Genomic DNA, 16969 nt, shown 5'->3' on the forward strand with positions numbered 1-16969 from the left:
AGTGTTTCTCACTTGCTAACAAGAAAGGATTGCTGCATCTAGCACCCTGTTACCACTTGAAATCTCAGTGTTTCTCAACAATAAAACAACATACACAATCAAAGTTACCAATTCTCTCTGTAAAATCTCAACAGTAAATCAATGCCCTAGAATTTTCCATACCACAATTCAAAACCCTTATAAATGTTCTTTTCTAGTGTACTTTGTTTCTCTTCTTTTGTAAACTGAAACCCAACAACCATTATTTCAATAAAGTATGATTTACCTCCTCATCATTTCATCTTTCAGTTCCACAAGTAGGATTTAACTAAAGCCCTTTTACGTGCACAGATCCAGTTCCTTTCTTTCCGTTGTTAAGGAGATAAAAGCCTTACTGATATGAAACCCATCCCTTTCCACCAATGAAAATGGAGGATCTCCTTGCTTGTCCTGATGTCTAACATAGATATGTAAACCTTTTACATAGAAGCGTTTGTTTCTTGACATTGAAGCTGCTGAAGAATTATGATGAATTCAAGGTCTCTGATCCAGTTGTTCAAGCTATGGTTCAGTCTTGTCATGATTACTGATTCTGACTTGCCCAGTGTGGCTGATTGCATGGACTGCAAGGATCTGGCTGACCCTTGCTATTCAAATTAAACACTTCTCTGATTTTTAACTTGAAAGATCTTCTGAATCAGTGGAGGTCTTGTAGTGAAAATTGTCCAGAAATATGGTGCAATCCACTAAAACAAAGAGATTTTCATTCACAAAAGGTCACTTACTTTGAATAAAAACATTCCTCTGGATTCAACCCCAAATAATTTCCCAATAAACCAGATTTATATTATTATTTTCTATTTTTTATAAAATATTTTAATATGTTTTCCTATTAATATTTGTTTCATATGTGGAAATGTTTGCTTTATTTGTTTGTTTGTTTAAGGAAACCAGTAGATCCAGTGATTGATCCAGATGGGGTCGAGAAATCGATATGATTTAGAGAACAATCAGCTGTAAATACATGTATTTTTGGTCCTACTAGGAAAAACATATTCTGCAAATAAATTTACTAATATTTTCATTCTTATACCTCACACAGGTTCGTATCCAAGGAACATGCCAATCTAAGATCAGCACAACATTTGTATAACCTTTTACAGGGTGTGGGATGAGAAATTGTTCATGACAGTGAGGAGGAACAAAGCCAGTGGACATGCTTAGAGGACCCCTAAGCTAAGTGTAGTTTTCAGTTCTAAGCATATCAATGGCAACATAATAGAAACAATTTCCATTGATTTCAATGTGTTTGTGGGAATAGAAATTCAAATTCATTGTTATGGATTCATTGTTATAAACCATTTGTACATAAATTTCATTAATTAACACTCTGTCTCGAAAAAAAACCTGCCTGCAGTTTCATCTGTAATATATTATTTCAAATGTTTTCATTTGTCAATAATTAAAAGGTTCAGTTCAGCAAGAAATAACTCTTTCATACAACCATATGTTTAATTTCTGCAAGCCATGCAATTAAGAAATTCTTGTTTCTTCTTATGATTGCAGACACCTTGACCCTCACTATCTAGACATACAAAATGTTGGGATTTGCAAAACAGGAAATATTTAAAATCAACTCTTTTGGAAGCTATATAACAGTTTGTGCGGTAGATTAATTCCAAAAAGTAGTGAGGAAAAGAAAAATAGAAGGTTATCTCTGCTAGGAACTAATGCCTAATAAGAACTATCTATATAATTCATTTCAATTGTTTCTTGTCAGATGAGTTTACCTCTAGATTCAGGTTAAAATATATCTTTTCAGAATAACCCATTTCAAGCCAAAGGATGGAATTAAAGGTCTTCTCACTCTAATGTTACATAAACTATATCCCCAAAACTTTAAATAAATTTTCAGAAGGGTAGCTGTAGAATTTCAAGTCCTGTATTGTTTGTTGCAATTAGTTGCGAATAATTATTTTGATGCAAAGCTGAATCTTTGTGTTTGCATGAACCTCTGGTTTTCTTACCTCAGTGTTCAAAAGATTTTTCTCAGAATTGCCTCTTCATGTGTAATCATTTGCATTGATATGCATTTCTTCATTTCTGAATCAAGAGAAAAATATGCTGATCAAATTTGCACAGCCCCACCAACTGAGCTCAAATGTGCTTCAGCAATGAAGCTTGTATGTGGGTCTTTTCTTTCAATTTTAACATAGGGCAATTTAATTGGTGGACTTGACTGGTTGGATTTCTTCTACCCCAAAAGTTATTAAGTACCAGGTGGGAAAGATCAGGTCCACACTTGAAAGTCCAATTAAATTTATTTATTGCTACTCATGCCTATGCACAGGAATATTCTCAACTAATGGTTAGCACATGCTTGCTTAGAGTTAGACAAAGGCCAACATAATTCCACAGAGGTTTGGCTTAGTTTGCTGGTAGTTACATAGGATTTTAGGCTGGTTCATCTTTTAACTCCGCCCCCAGGTTCTGCCACTCCTTCTCCTACACCAGGGGTGTCAAACTGGCAGCCCGTGGGCCAGATGCATCATGAGCAGGGCACGCCCACCCCAGCTCCACAAAGGCAAAAAACATCATGTGACATCACATGATGCAATTGAGTTTGACACCTATGCCCTGCACTAAACAATGGGGGGAAATATCACCAATATCACTCTCCTTTTTAGGCTCATTGGCATCTGCCTAAAACCAAAAGTAATTCATTTTCCAAGCATAATGCTCACAATAGGTTTAGCAAGAATTAAGCAAGAATTAAAAAGAATAAAGTTCTAATAATCCCAGCAACAATTTTCCATAGACAATCACAAGCTACATTATACTAGAGTCTTCCACATTTTCTTCTTGATTGTCTTTCACTACTGTCTTACTGCCTGAATTGTTGGATCCTTCCACTGATAACAAAAAAACTGCAAATAGTTTATACAACAATCTCCTGAATCTTGTCATTCTTGGAACCAACCACTACATTCCTTAAAGTGTGGCAGGACGGGCATGGGTGAATGTGGGTGGAAATCTGGATCACAGACTTTAGCTCTCTTTCAAATTCCCAAGTGAAAATTAATTACTGTGGTCTATGCCAGTAACTTTCATTCAAGCCATTCCTAAACATGAGTCCACCTTAAGGGTATGGCAGGAAGCTTGTGATCTCCCTCCTTCTTCATCCTGGCTCATCTCCTTCCCCTATTTTTAAATAAAAGTTATCAGTCTTCCAAACAATTGATAGTTGTGTATCCAGGAATAACCCCTTGGCAGTTGGTGGTATATAAAAATGTAATAAATAAATGGCACTCATTTTTTTACACAGAAATTTACCAATTTTTTCAAAGACTACAGAACACATGTTTAACAACAAATCTTGTGATCTTGTAGTGAATATAAGGAGTTTGGGTAATGTCTGAACAATTGCTTCCAAAGTGTGGGTCAGCACTGCCTGGTGCTGACCCACAGGATCCACAGGAACCAGAGTTCCAGTTTCTCCTACAATAAAAAGGCAAAGTGGCCATTGATGACAATGGCTATTTACTAGAGAATAGAGAGCATACCTGCAGCAACCAGTACCATCCAACAGGAATTCTGCAGGTGCTTATTTTTGGTTACATATCCAAGGTGATCAAGAACTTGAAAAAGAATCAAAGACAGCTCTTACATTTGGATAAAACACAAATATTATTGAAAAAATGTAATAGCTAAGGACAGAGATAGGCTGGAGATGAGATAAAAAGTGTACTGAAAGAGAATGTCCTTTAATAATGATTAAGAAGATATCCTTCACATATTCACATTTGGAAAGCTGCTATATTTCTGGAACACACTATACAGAATTCAAATTGAAAAACAAATTAATTGAAAAATAAAAAAAATATACCTACAGATGCAGTCATGTAGCAAATAGTTATAAATAGAAGACAGGTACCAGAGAATACATGTAAAACAATTAATTGAAATTATTTTTCATGTTTCTATACTACCTTCATTCTTTACTGTTTGAGAGATTAACTGTAGGTGCCTGTGGCAACATAAGGACTTAAACTGTTGGCTCTTAATATTCTGAACATCAGATGCACTTTGACACAAGCAGGCAAGGCGAAAATTTTCCTGTGTCTCATTTTCTTCCCATAGTTTATTTTTACCTGGGATGGTTCTTTGATTATACTCCATAAAAACTGCATAGAGTATCTAGCAATAATAATAGTAATTGCCAGATATTTGGCAATATAATGAATACCCCTTGGCCTCTAGATTTGACCTAATCACATAGGAAGGGATCTCACAAATATGTGCACATCTCCCAGAATTTGCCATGTTCCAAAAGAATAACATTTATTATTAACAAATTAGCATAAAATCAGTCAATGGAAATAAAAGCAATGCAGAGATAAGCAATTATACAGTAATATCAGAGGTAAAATCCACTTACCTTTGCTACTGGTTTGGTTGTAATGTGAGTGCGGGTGCAGAGCATCAAAAACGGACGTGATGACATCCTGGAGGGGTGGAGCCTGCTACTGAGCGCCTGCAAAGGCAAGCGGATAGTGAGGGGGGGAGAATCCATTGTGCCACGTGATTTAGATTAGTTAGAAAGCAGGAAATTCTGCTTTCTAGCAAATAAAAAAATTGTGCATCACAGCTGATCATTGGAAAAACCAGTTCGCCCAAATCAGTTTCATTTTTTTTTACAAACCAGTAGCATTTTTACTACTGGTTTGGGCAAACTGGTCCGAACTGGTAGCATTTCACTCCTGGGTAATATGATAAATAATAGTAAAACATAAGCAGAGAAAAAACAGAGAAAATGAAAAGCTTAGCATAAAAAGGCCTTCATTGCTTCCCAAGTAACATCAGAGTAGTATCAAGCAACCAATCTTGGAAACAGCATTTGAGAATCAAATTGCCAGTATAAAGAAGGTCCTTTCTATGTTAGCTGCTCACTTAATCTGAGGTGGCAGAAGACCAAAGAAAAGCTTCAATTGAAGCTGCTTGCAAATGAGCTTCTAATTGTAGTTTCTGGTCCCAGTTTATAGTCCTCTGAAAGCATGGCTTGTGAGAAGAATTAGATTATCTAAAATATATTTGTGGTGAAATACACTGTGATACAAACATCTAATCTGGATTATCAGTTTGTTTAAGAGGAGAGTTAAAACAAAAATTCTAAGAGGCTTTCTTTATGTATTTTGTTCCGAATTGCAGCCGAGTTTTATAAGGAGTTCATAATTATCATTCTGAAGATAGCTAATCTTCACCATTATCAATTCATTTGTTCAACTGCATTTCTTCAGAGCATATCGAGTTTATTTATATAAACTTTCGAAATGTATCACTATTTATAGCCTACAAATTATTTATTTTCTGTGGCCAGAACACTGGGTTCTTTACAGGACATCCTTTCTTCCTTTGCCCTTTTTATTTTTGTTCCAGGATTATTATCTGTGGGAATTTAATGGAAAAGAATGTCAATAATGATCCTGAAAATGCGTAGCATGTTGGTCTGCTTTCATTTGCTCAGAGAAGAAAAATGTTTAAATAGTCTTTATATTATTTCTTTTTCTTTTTTCCACCCATCCCATTGGTCAGAATCATAGTCAAAAAGTTGTGTCCCCTGAACCAGGATGCACTACAACATTATTTCATTCTGTATAATTTTAAAAGAAAATTTGAATTTTTTAAAAAATATTATTCATTATTTTATCATAAAAAATAAAATACAAAACAATGAAACAAACAAAATGAAACAAAACAAAAGCATACATTCAATCCTAACAACAACAACAACAAAGAAAAAAAGTAATGTTGAAAAAAGAGGAAAAGGTGATCAATTAAATGTAACATTTAACACGTAGGATCCTACAAGAAAATTGAAAGTTTTGTGCAACTACCTTAACAGGAAATATTCTAGAGTTCTTACTGGTTTTGATTTATTTCCTTAATTAAATTAAACATTGGTCATTTCATGGGCATTCATCTAGCTTACACATATCTTTAGAGGACCCATTTAGGTCATCATATTAGCTTGTTTATCACAAAATGGAGTTGCCCCATTTACCTTTTTCTGAGGATAAGTCCCCACAAAGAGTCGCCATGTCATAGAAGCCCACTTCTGAGCTAGTTCTGAGGTTCCAAGTTGTTATGACCTGAAAGTAATAGTGGAACTTGAGAAACTGGAAAATTTCCTATACACTCCATGGATAATGGTGTGGGGAGGTGTGAGGTGATGCCCTTGGGAGTTTCTAATCTGTTTGATTTAGTTGCAGATAAGCAAGAGGTTTTCTTCTGTCAAGTGCCTATCCCAAGTGCAGTTTTGGATTCAAGGGGCTGTCAGGATTCTAGATAACATCCGTAACAAAAGAAGATTCCGAGGCTTACATTTCCTCAAAGTTCCATTTTATTAAAGATGTCATATTGGCACATCTGGGAAAACCCCAATCTGAAAGTTTCCAGGTTTTCCCCACCCAAACAAAAGTCCCTGCCCAGCACCCACATGTCCATCACATGGTCCAATCAGGCACCATCCAAAATCGGAGATGCCTCCTAGTCATCTTATTGTAGCTGCTGGGTAAAGTGTCCTTGACTCTCTGAGAAAAGAATGTTATTTTGACTATATATCTCCCATATTCTGTATAATCCCCCCTCCCATTTTCCCACAGTAGAAAACGTGGCAGGCCTGAAGGCCCAATGTAAAAGATGGCTTCCAGATCTGAGAGGGGCATCAGAATGTGGCCTCCACAGTTCCTTTTTTTCCTCCTTTTTTGGTCAATGGTTTGATCAATCAGACAATTGGTTGAACCAAGCAACATTGAATAGCCCACCAGATTGCACTATTCTTCAGTCTGCACAACAGAGAATTCTCTTTGCAGTGCCCACCAATTTGGAAAAGCCATGGAATCTCATTCCTTCTCCTTATGAAATCTTGTCTTAATAAGCTCACTTCATCTCAGAACAGAATTCGATACACATAAGGCTTCAACACAGACCCATATTTTCTCTGTTCCCATATTCTTTAGAGTTAAAAGTAAGGTTATAATGTGGCCCAAGAATCCATTCATCTTTCATATTGCAACTGTTCAACACTTATCCACTGGCTGGATGACCACTAGATGACATGAAGAAGACAAGGATCTAATACTTTGGTAAGTAGGTTAATAGATAGGGCATTTGATACATTGGAGAATTTCTGTGGCTATATCTATGGCATTACTGAACATGTCCAGGACCTGAACATAACCAAAATCTGTTTCCTAAAGTCCAGCTCTAAGATAATATATGCAGCAGTTATATCTGAGCTGCACAAATCAATTTATGAGAAATGAAGTCTTTGTTGCTATTTGGTGATTCTAAGACCAATAGGTCAATAATTCTTTTGAAAACAAAGAAAAATGGACTGGAGCATACCAGTGGTGGGTTCTGGATCCCATTCCAACCAGACACACACAGCATGTGTGCACAGTGCACTTGTGTCTTAGCACGCGCATACATCTTTGCATCTCCGTAAACCTCCACGAGCTTCCAGCTGCTCAGTGGAGCGTCATACACATGACATGCGCCTGCACGGAAGCGCAGAAGCCTTAAAATATTGGTAAGGAGCTCAGGTGGGCGGGTGGGCCTCCGGAGTACTGTACCGGAACGGTATCTGGTGCTCCAGGCTGGCTCCGGTACACCCGTACCAGGGCATACTGCCTGCAACCCACCACTGGAGTGTATCATCTTGTCGCATATTATGTACCACAATTAGTGGCAGATTTTTTCCATAGTTGATGACATTCAGAGAAATCTTCCAATCACAGTCCTGACCTGTGGTGTATTAACCATTAAGCAGACTAAGGACGTGCTTAGAGCATCAGGTTCAAAGGAGGCACCACAAAGTTGAGAAAGGAAAAAACCCAATGAAGATTTGTACAGTATGTACAAAGAAGGGAGGCACCAAGATTTGTCAGTGCTTAAGGCCCCAGTGAGCTTTAATCCACCACTGGTCCTGACAAAAATTGCATGGAGGAGCTATACCATGAGTAATGCAGCATTGCCCTGATCTGGAACCTCAATAATGGAATCGTTGGGAGCAGAACATTTTTTTTACCATCATCATTTCTTCCCAGCTCCCAAGCTGGAAGAAATCAAGACAAAACAGGCCTGTGGATGAGTCTATATACAACTGAGTGTATGTGTATCTGTGCCTGCCTGGGAGATGTTGTCAAAAAACAGGTCAAGATGGTGGCTGAGACAGTATGATTGAAACTCTGCCTGTTTTTTTAAGTGTCCCCTAGCTTTGTTTAATTTATACCTTGGGTATTTTCTTGGTATTTTGGAGTGGAAAGATTACTTAAAGTAAAATAGTACACCTGTTTTGCTTCTTCTTGCAAACTCTGAAAAACTTTCTTTATTTCTTTATTTATTTATTTATTTGTCAAAAATGTACAAGATAACAAGTATAGGTAATGAACAAATAAAATAAATACAGATAACAGGGGACAGTAAAGACAGAGAAGGTAGGCACGCTGGTGCGCTTGTGCACACCCCTTTTATGGACCTCTTAAGAATGGGGTGAGGTAAGACAGTTATGAGGGTTTGAGGGTGTAACAATGGAGTCGGGAAGAGTATTCCAGGCGTTGACTTCTGAAGTTGTATTTTCTGCAATCGAGTTTAACTATACTACTATTGCATTTAAAGTGTGCATAGTAGAGGGCTTCAAGGACTACAAAAAGGGATCAGGATAACTGCAGGACACGTGATATTACTTATTCCATTATTTGTAACATGTACAATATAAGACCCACTAATATTATAAGGCTGCTGGAAAGCCCAATTCAGATGTCATGATTTACACATCTTTATACAAAACTGGATGACACTGTGGTTTCCAGGGATGTGGGAAAATCTATTGGAACCGATCAAAGGTCTATCTAGACTGACATTCCGCTTCTTCAGAAGCAATCATATTTGCAACCTGTAGGACTCCCATGAGGAGAATGGGTCAGTAGCCAGATGGGATACAAGATGTAATCATCACAACAGTAACCATTGATAATATTATTCTTCATTAATTTATCTAATCCCCCTTCTTAAAGTCCTCCAGATTCAATCTATGGTTCATGCTAAGCACCACTTCGTGTTGCAACTCAGAGCTGAACGTGCTGTACTGACCTGTTCATGGAAAATTTACAAGTGTGCCTTCTCTCTACAGCGATATAAATATAAACACCAAGTATATTTTTCACCAGGTTCTATTATAGGTTTCTAGATTATTCTGAAGACATTTCACAAGGCACAATCCTGTATTTAAGAGACACTTCAACCTTTCCTCTTGCAGAATTTGAGACCCAGCATGGTCTTAAGTAATGGCAATAAGCTTCTTTTCACCATAGGTTGTCTTTTCAAATGCCTTCAGTCTCTCACTTCAGTTTCCAGGGGAAATATTCAGCTGTGTAATAATACTACTAAGATAACCTGTTGTTGACCTATCTTTAGACTATAATAATTATCCATGCAAGATGATTTTGTGAGATAACATAATGATGTAGGTGCTGTGCTAAGCTATAATGGAGGTGCTCTGTGTTAAGACATCCAACATAAAGCGGATTGTGTCTAGAGGGTTTTTCTTTTCTTCTGTACACATTGTTGAATTTCAGCATACAGAACATGTTAAAATCCTTTCCTAGCATTGTGTGCAGATCATGCATTTCCATTAGAATGGCACTGTTTTTGATTAGGGGAAATACAGCCATCTTCCTGGGGAAGCAGAGCATTTCAGGTGTAAAAGAGGATTTGTTCTAAAGAAAGTGATTATAATGGGATTTAATGTAATTGAAAGTCAAGGTACAGTAGCTATGCACTGTATCAGTAGCCATATTAAAGTTTTCCTTGCATGTGGATTAGATCTCCTTGTGTAAACAGGAAACAGAGAGCCCCAGCATAAATCACTAATGTGTTGTACAGATTTAGTGTGTCAAGCAATAAAATCATGCAGAGAAACTTCAAAGTGTATTCTTTGGTAGATAAAAAATGGAATTATTAGGGTTCTACCTTGCAGCTCTGAAAGGACAAAAAGAGATTAGAGGAAAATGTTATGTACATGATGTCATGAGTAATTAGCTAAAAACATTAGCTTGTGGAGGATCAAGATAAAATTAATCTTCCAAGCTTTAAATTACCCCCAAATGTTAACATTCCTGATTGCTCTTTGTTGAAAATTGTCAGTAGTTGAGAGGATCAATTTTCAAATGATTTTCTTGAAGGGCAGAAAAAGAGATAATAATTTTGCAATGAGGTCTTTGTTCAAATTACAATTGTTTGCTGATAGTGCCTATTTAATCTTCGGTTTGGAGAAGATGGTCTACACAGTTAAATCGTCTAACTGCCTAATGAGAGCATTATTTTCTAACTCATCCCCCCTCACAGGAATATCCTTTTACATAGCAAATCTACAGGGCTTGGAATTTAGAACAGTGCTCCATTTCTCTAACACAAGACCTATTTAAGAACAGAACAAGAAGGTCAAGAAGTAAATATGTTGTGGCACACAACAGTGCCTGGCAGGCAAGAATGGGAAACAGAGATAGAAATTTATGGTAAAAAGGCAGTGGTGGGATTCAAATAATTTAACAACTAGTTCTCTGCCCTAATGACCAGCTGGGTAGGCATGGCTCAGTGGTCGTGTGACTAGGTGGATGTGGCCAACTCAACACCACTCACGTCGATGGGAGCTTTGCCTTAGCTGTTACAATGTAATAAGGGTAACCGGAGAGGCAGTTTATATAAGCAGGGCAATAAAGATAAAGGGCAGAATATTTGCTTCCTGCCTTCCTTACAGGATTAGCCCTGTAAAAAAACAAAATGAGATTTCTTCTAAAAACTGGTTCTTTGAAATGCATAGAAAGTTAACAACCAGTTCTCTTGAAGAGGTGCGAACTGGCTGAATCCCACCACATAACTAACATTATGAGTGAAAGAACTAAGAAATATTTCCAGTGTCCTGACGAGAAGATATCCTCAATGTTCTTTGACTTTATGAAGCAAGGCAGTGACTTAAATCCATTTCAATCTGCATGAAATCTTCAAGCATCCCAAATTTACATTGTACACATAATTGGGGATGGGGATATTATAGCAAATAGAAGATTACATGAAGAAAGAAAAGGAGTATATCAACTGGTTACAACATGCTTTGGTGCTTCTCTTCCATTAACTCATATTAATTCAAATATCTTAACTCAAATGTTTACCATATTAACATCATTATACCTCCAGTTTTAATTACCTATAGTTATTTAAACATCCTTCATCCTTAGCTATGCCAAAGAATTAATCCATAACACATGCTGACATTTCATTTACTTACTTGTAAAATCCTCTATTAACATCAAATCCTCATATCCTATTTTAGCTGAACATCCATAATATTTAATTATATCATATATCATAACATTTTACCAGTATTGATTAACATTTGATTGTATGTATTTTATTTAGTTTTTATAATAGTGATAATTATTGTAATTAATACTCTTTATGTATAATCCAAAAATGTTTTCTCATATCCAATTGTTATTTATCATATCAACTCCACATTATATACATTACTATCAATATCAATTATTATTCAGCTATATCTATTACAAATTAAAGTAATCAGATTTAGCTAATTTTAAGTTGTATTCTTCCATCTGTCAGCCTGTGTCCCTCCAATAGCAAAATCTTCTCAAACCAATTGCCATTCGTTGGATAGATTTACCAAATGTTTTTATAAGCAAGTCCAAACAAAGATATCTTTGCACCTTTTGGCTCTGAATGTCAGTGATGAAATAATAATGTTGTCCTGGGCTTGTAAAACTTTTCAAATTGACTTTAATTCTCAAGGGTGGAGTTTTCATTTCTCCTGCACTCTGTCTCTTTAAATAAATCTTCTTTATAGCTCCCCCCCTCCTTTCTTCCTCTGAGATAGACCAGATGCCATTTCTCACATTTTCCATTTGTATTTCAGGAACATTCAAACATTCAACGATCTCAGTTTTTCCTTCATATTTTAAAATCAGATGATCCAATTTTCTTTCCAATCTCTGAAAAGAGTCAAAAAGCTCTCGACATGCGGAAAAAAGAGTCTGGAATGAGACCTTAGAAGTATTTTCAGACGCCATGATGTGTCGTAGTTAGAAATTGCAAGTAAAAACACGCTGGAAACTGTGCAATCTTATCTGATCGTAAACACAGCCAGGTAATAAAAATGCCAGATCGTGAAGGGCTAATTAGTAGAAAGTTAACTTTACGATCCACTTAGAAAGAATCAGTGGGGGGGAATGCTGAAGAGTTCCTTGAAGCGTTTAAGAAGTAAAGTAGCCACCAGCCATAAATCCATTAAAAAAAGACCAATTTGCCGCTAGATTCTTCTATTCTTTGGTTTCAATTAGCTTAAGCTTTTAGTGCGGACAGCCTCTCTTGAGTAATAAAATCAGCTTACCAGATGACATCACTTCTGCCATTCTTAGGGGCAACCTGCAGTTTCAGTTAGCACACAGCTAATCCAGAAAGGAATTGGCAAGAGGGGTTAATACCCCCCCCCCAGAGACTTTGCGAGTGTCTCTGAGGTCCTGGGTCTCCCCTCACCTTTCACTGTCGTCTCCGGGACAGCTAGGGTCCAAAAAACCCATCCAAAAATCCTTCGGAATAGAGGAATTTCAGGAATAGCCTGAAACTCCGTCTTCTCACTGCTAAGCCCCGCCTTCTTCTTCTTTTTTATAATAGATACCTGTGTTTTGTTTTGTTTTTCCTGCCTTGTCCTTTGTCATTTTTGTCTTTTTTTTGTTTTATTTTTATTTTTATTTTTTTTTGCTTTTTCTTTTTGACTTTTTCTTTTCCCACCGGTGTGGGCAGGTATTGTTCAAGATTATTACTTTTATTAATATCTTTAAATAATAATTACAGTCAAATGAAAATGGATATATAATAATGCTTGAGTTAATATGAGTTATGTTTGTTGACCGTGGAGGAGATGTACCAAAGTTTATCTGTAATCGATTGATACATTTTCTACAGATGTAAAGAAAGATGCTGTACTTGTTTTAAATTAAAATTAAAAAAAAACATTTATTAAAAAAAAAAGAAAGAAAGAAAAGGAAACAACTATTGCATCATTAACTGAGACCTTTCCCAAAACAGTTGTTGCTGGTAATCCAATCATCTTGCCATTGGCCACAAATAATTAGGAGGAAAAAATCTATTCTGATTCAAACTACAGAAGATAAAATTGAACTACATTTTTATTTCATTATTTACTATACTATAGTAATTTCAGAAGTAACTTTTTCCTCTCCAGGATGGTTTCCTATTTTCCAAGACAGTCATAGGGGGTAAAATAAATAAGTTCACCTTAAAAAAAAAATGACATGCCACAAACAGCCTTCACAATATTACATTGATATTAAAAAAGTAATACAATATCTGAAGGTTCTTTTTCATTTCTAAAGAATATAGGCCAGCAGCTTTACCATAAGAGATATTTTTGAAGCAAATCTCAGTCAAAACTCTTGCAGAAAGATAATGGAAGAACTAGGGAGAAGATCTTATTATTGTAAACAAAGATGATGATGATGATTTTATAATTGGCTAGATCAATTAAATTGAAATTAAAATATCAGACATAAAGAGCAGGGTCCAGTCATTTATTTCCAAAGGAATAAATGGTTTTTCAAGTCATGATCCTCTAAGGATTACTTTTCACTCTCCCTTGTAGTATTTTATATGCCCTTAACTGTTTGGAAAGTTTCCTAGTCTTCCAGAAGAAATAAAGTGAATGAGGAACTGCAGGAGAAGGAGAAGGAAAGGAAGTTGATGTGCCCTAGGGATATCCATTGAATAGAAAATAAGTTTTCTTTAAAAGTCAGAAGAAAACTACATTCTTAAAGAATATGTATTTATTTATTTATTTATTAAACTTACATGCTACCCATCTCAGTATCAAGTGACTCTGGGTCACTTACAATGTCATAGATAGCAACATAAAACAATGGGATGGTTAACAACATTAAAACATTGGGCATTAAAAGTTAAAATATTAATTTGTTCAGCAGAGCAAAATCCCACACAGTTTTCCTGCTCCATGTTTAGGAGAAAACAAAACCTGAATCAGGAGGTTTCAACCATGGGAAACCATGAAGTTTAGAACAAGCCACTTGGACTGTAAAAATCTGGGTGACCACAAGACAAAGAGTTACAGAAATTCTGAACATTCTGGGAATTCTGCATTTTGAAGCTTAGAGCTACTATTTTTGCCCTGGTAGACTTCCTTGAACACCGTTTCGAGGGACAGGGAAGTTAAGTCATCTGCATCCCTCCCCCTATGCTTACCATGACAACCAGTTACAATACTTTGCATATATTCAGAAGATTCCACACCCAAAAGGGGGAAAAACAAAATCCAGAACTCCAAAAGGACCAATCAAACCTGCCTTATGAAAGAGTTCCATTATTATTATTATTTACTCCTACATGGAACCCCTACTATCTGCTTCTCATATAAATACAAAGCTCTCAAAACCTTCCAAATCTCGTGCCATGCTTCGGACTGTCTTTTCTGGCCACTTAACCAATTCTTCACTCATAATCTCCATGAATCATTACTAGGCCAGATTCCAGAAATATTTGCCAAAGCCATTCCAATCTGCCAACCTCCTAGTCCTCCAGCTACCATTCCTGGCTACCATTCTTTATCCCAGACAATTCACTTGTCTCACCAGTTTCTATCGGGTTACCATTTTTAATGTGGCCACCTCTATTCTACCCATTATTTCTTTGATAGCTACCCAGTCCACAAGCACTCATCCTGCAGTGGTTATTATTCATTCCCAAAAGGCCATCATTCCAGAAGAAATTGCCACCAACTGTCCTTCTTCCTTGCTTGTTTCTACTGTTATCCAGGGAAAACACAGTACCACCTAACACTCCAGAATGACTCCAGATCATTTTTTCTCTAATCCAATCCTCCATTGTAGCATCCAGTGAGGGCTAACTTCTTAATCTTCTTCTTTCCTTCTAATAGAAAAGGCACTTTGTTCCTCACCTTTCCGTTTAGAATTTCAACTGTCATGCAACATTTCCCCTGTAAAATCCTTCCGAAAAGAGACTTAGAATCCCAATGTTCACAGAACATCTTTACTTGAAATCATTTACAAAAAAAACCCTATATAGCAAAAAAAAAAAAAAATCAATCATGTTGAAGCTTAGCAAGCCAACCAGTTCAGAGGTGCTTTTTTCATTTTTTTTTAAACTTAAAATTGTGAAATATCCATAAACCATATTGCACAATGGAGAGTGCAAGACAGGGGTGAAGTGCTACTGGTTTGGGCCGGTTTGCCTGAACCAGTAGTGAAAAATGATTTGCCCAAACCAATAGTAAAAAAAAAAAAATCCTAGAAATCACATGGCACAGCTGATTGTTGCACAGCTGATCATCAGAACTTTTTTTAAAGCATTTTTTAACTATCAGTTTGGGCAAATCAGTACTTCTGATGATCAGCTGTGTGACAATCAGCTGGAAATCCTGCTTTCTAGCGTATCTAAATCACGCGGCTCAGCTGTTCCCCCACCTCACTGTACTAACCGGTATAGCAAACCGGTAGCAGACTTCAGAACATTTCACCCCAGGTGCAAGGACACCAGTAACCAAAGTCAAAAGCTCCAAAAGCAAACCCTCAGCATAGAACTGGGAGGAAGGAACTTGAGAGATAACAGTAATTAAACCATGTTAATGATGGTTTGCTGAATTTAGGTAAGTCCTGTTTATTGTGGAGCTTTCAGGGTGTCTCTGAAGATGAAGACTCTCACTGTGTTCCTAAAAGCTTCCTGGCTTACCATTAATAGGAAACAAGAGCATGCACAAGCTATTGCACTCATGGAACAAGATAACAATTGTATGAAAATTGAAGTGAAAGTGTATAGGCTTGCAAAAGCACTTCTCATAGTAGTCCCAACATTTATTTGAAGCATCCATAGTACAAGGAAGATAATAAAATGGGAATGTTTGCCTCAGAGTCAAGGAAGCAACTGGATACTTAGTGTGAGATGTCACCATTCCAGGAAAAGTGCACGCACACACGCACACACAGACACACACACACACGTACCACCTCCACCATCACCCATATCGGTGTCAATGGCCCCTCGAGAAGCTATTTTGAATCATATTTGGGACAGTACAGTCCCAGTTTGATCTTTTTCTGGAACACAAGCCCCTAAATCAGGGGCACTCAAACTTTTTAAACAGGGAGCTGATTCGGGGTCCTTCAGGCTGTTGGGGGGCTGGACCAGATGAGTGGGCATGGCTAGGTGATCATGTGACTGGGTTGGCGTGGGCACTTTAGCAGTCCCTTTTGCCTTTGTCCTTCCTGTCCTTCCTCTCCCCTACTCACCCACTGGCCTTGGATCATATGACTGTGAAAAACATCCTGAAAGGCTGTTTTTAAAGCATTTTTAAAGACTTTTAAAGCACTACTTTACAAGCTGGCAGCAGAGATGCTTTTCAAGCCAGCAGCAGCCCCTCCCCTACTCACCCAATGGCCCTGGATCACATGGCTACACTGGCGAGATCACCCCTGAGTCAACTGGTCCCCCCCCCAGCACCCTTCAGCCTTACCTTTGGCGCCAGCAGTATGATCAGAAGTGCAGCTCAACTGATAAAATAACTAACCAAAAGTGCACCTGGAGTGGATTCTCACTGGAAGATAAGGCCGACGGTGAGGGCGGGGCAAGGGGCGGGGATGAATCCCACAACTCTGCAGGCCAGATACTTTGCATTGGCAGGCCTTATCCGGCCCACAGGCTGTAGTTTGAGGATTTATGCCCTAAACAGATAGTCTGATTAGACATGAGCCACAGAATCAGCCGTGACAAGTCAGGATGCCTTGGGTAAGAAACATTTTGTGCAATACTAATATACCCACATTAAGTTGCCCATCCATGTAGCTGTCTTTTCCATTTCAGGTGTGCCACA

General features: G+C 37.4%; 1 long non-coding RNA gene across 1 annotated transcript; it reads right to left on the reverse strand.

The window, feature by feature from the left end:
• Nucleotides 1-388: 388 nt before the first annotated feature.
• Nucleotides 389-3620, reverse strand: LOC148045067 (uncharacterized). Its single transcript, XR_015697172.1, has 3 exons — nt 3543-3620; nt 2007-2082; nt 389-725 (listed from the first exon to the last, which is right to left on the reverse strand). It is a non-coding gene; the product is annotated as an uncharacterized LOC148045067 (long non-coding RNA).
• Nucleotides 3621-16969: the final 13349 nt, after the last annotated feature.

The sequence above is a fragment of the Thamnophis sirtalis genome, unplaced genomic scaffold, assembly GCF_051295495.1.
Source record: "Thamnophis sirtalis isolate CommonGarterSnake01/CBP01778 unplaced genomic scaffold, rThaSir2_p1.2 scaffold_6, whole genome shotgun sequence".
NCBI classification, from domain to species: domain Eukaryota; kingdom Metazoa; phylum Chordata; class Lepidosauria; order Squamata; family Natricidae; genus Thamnophis; species Thamnophis sirtalis.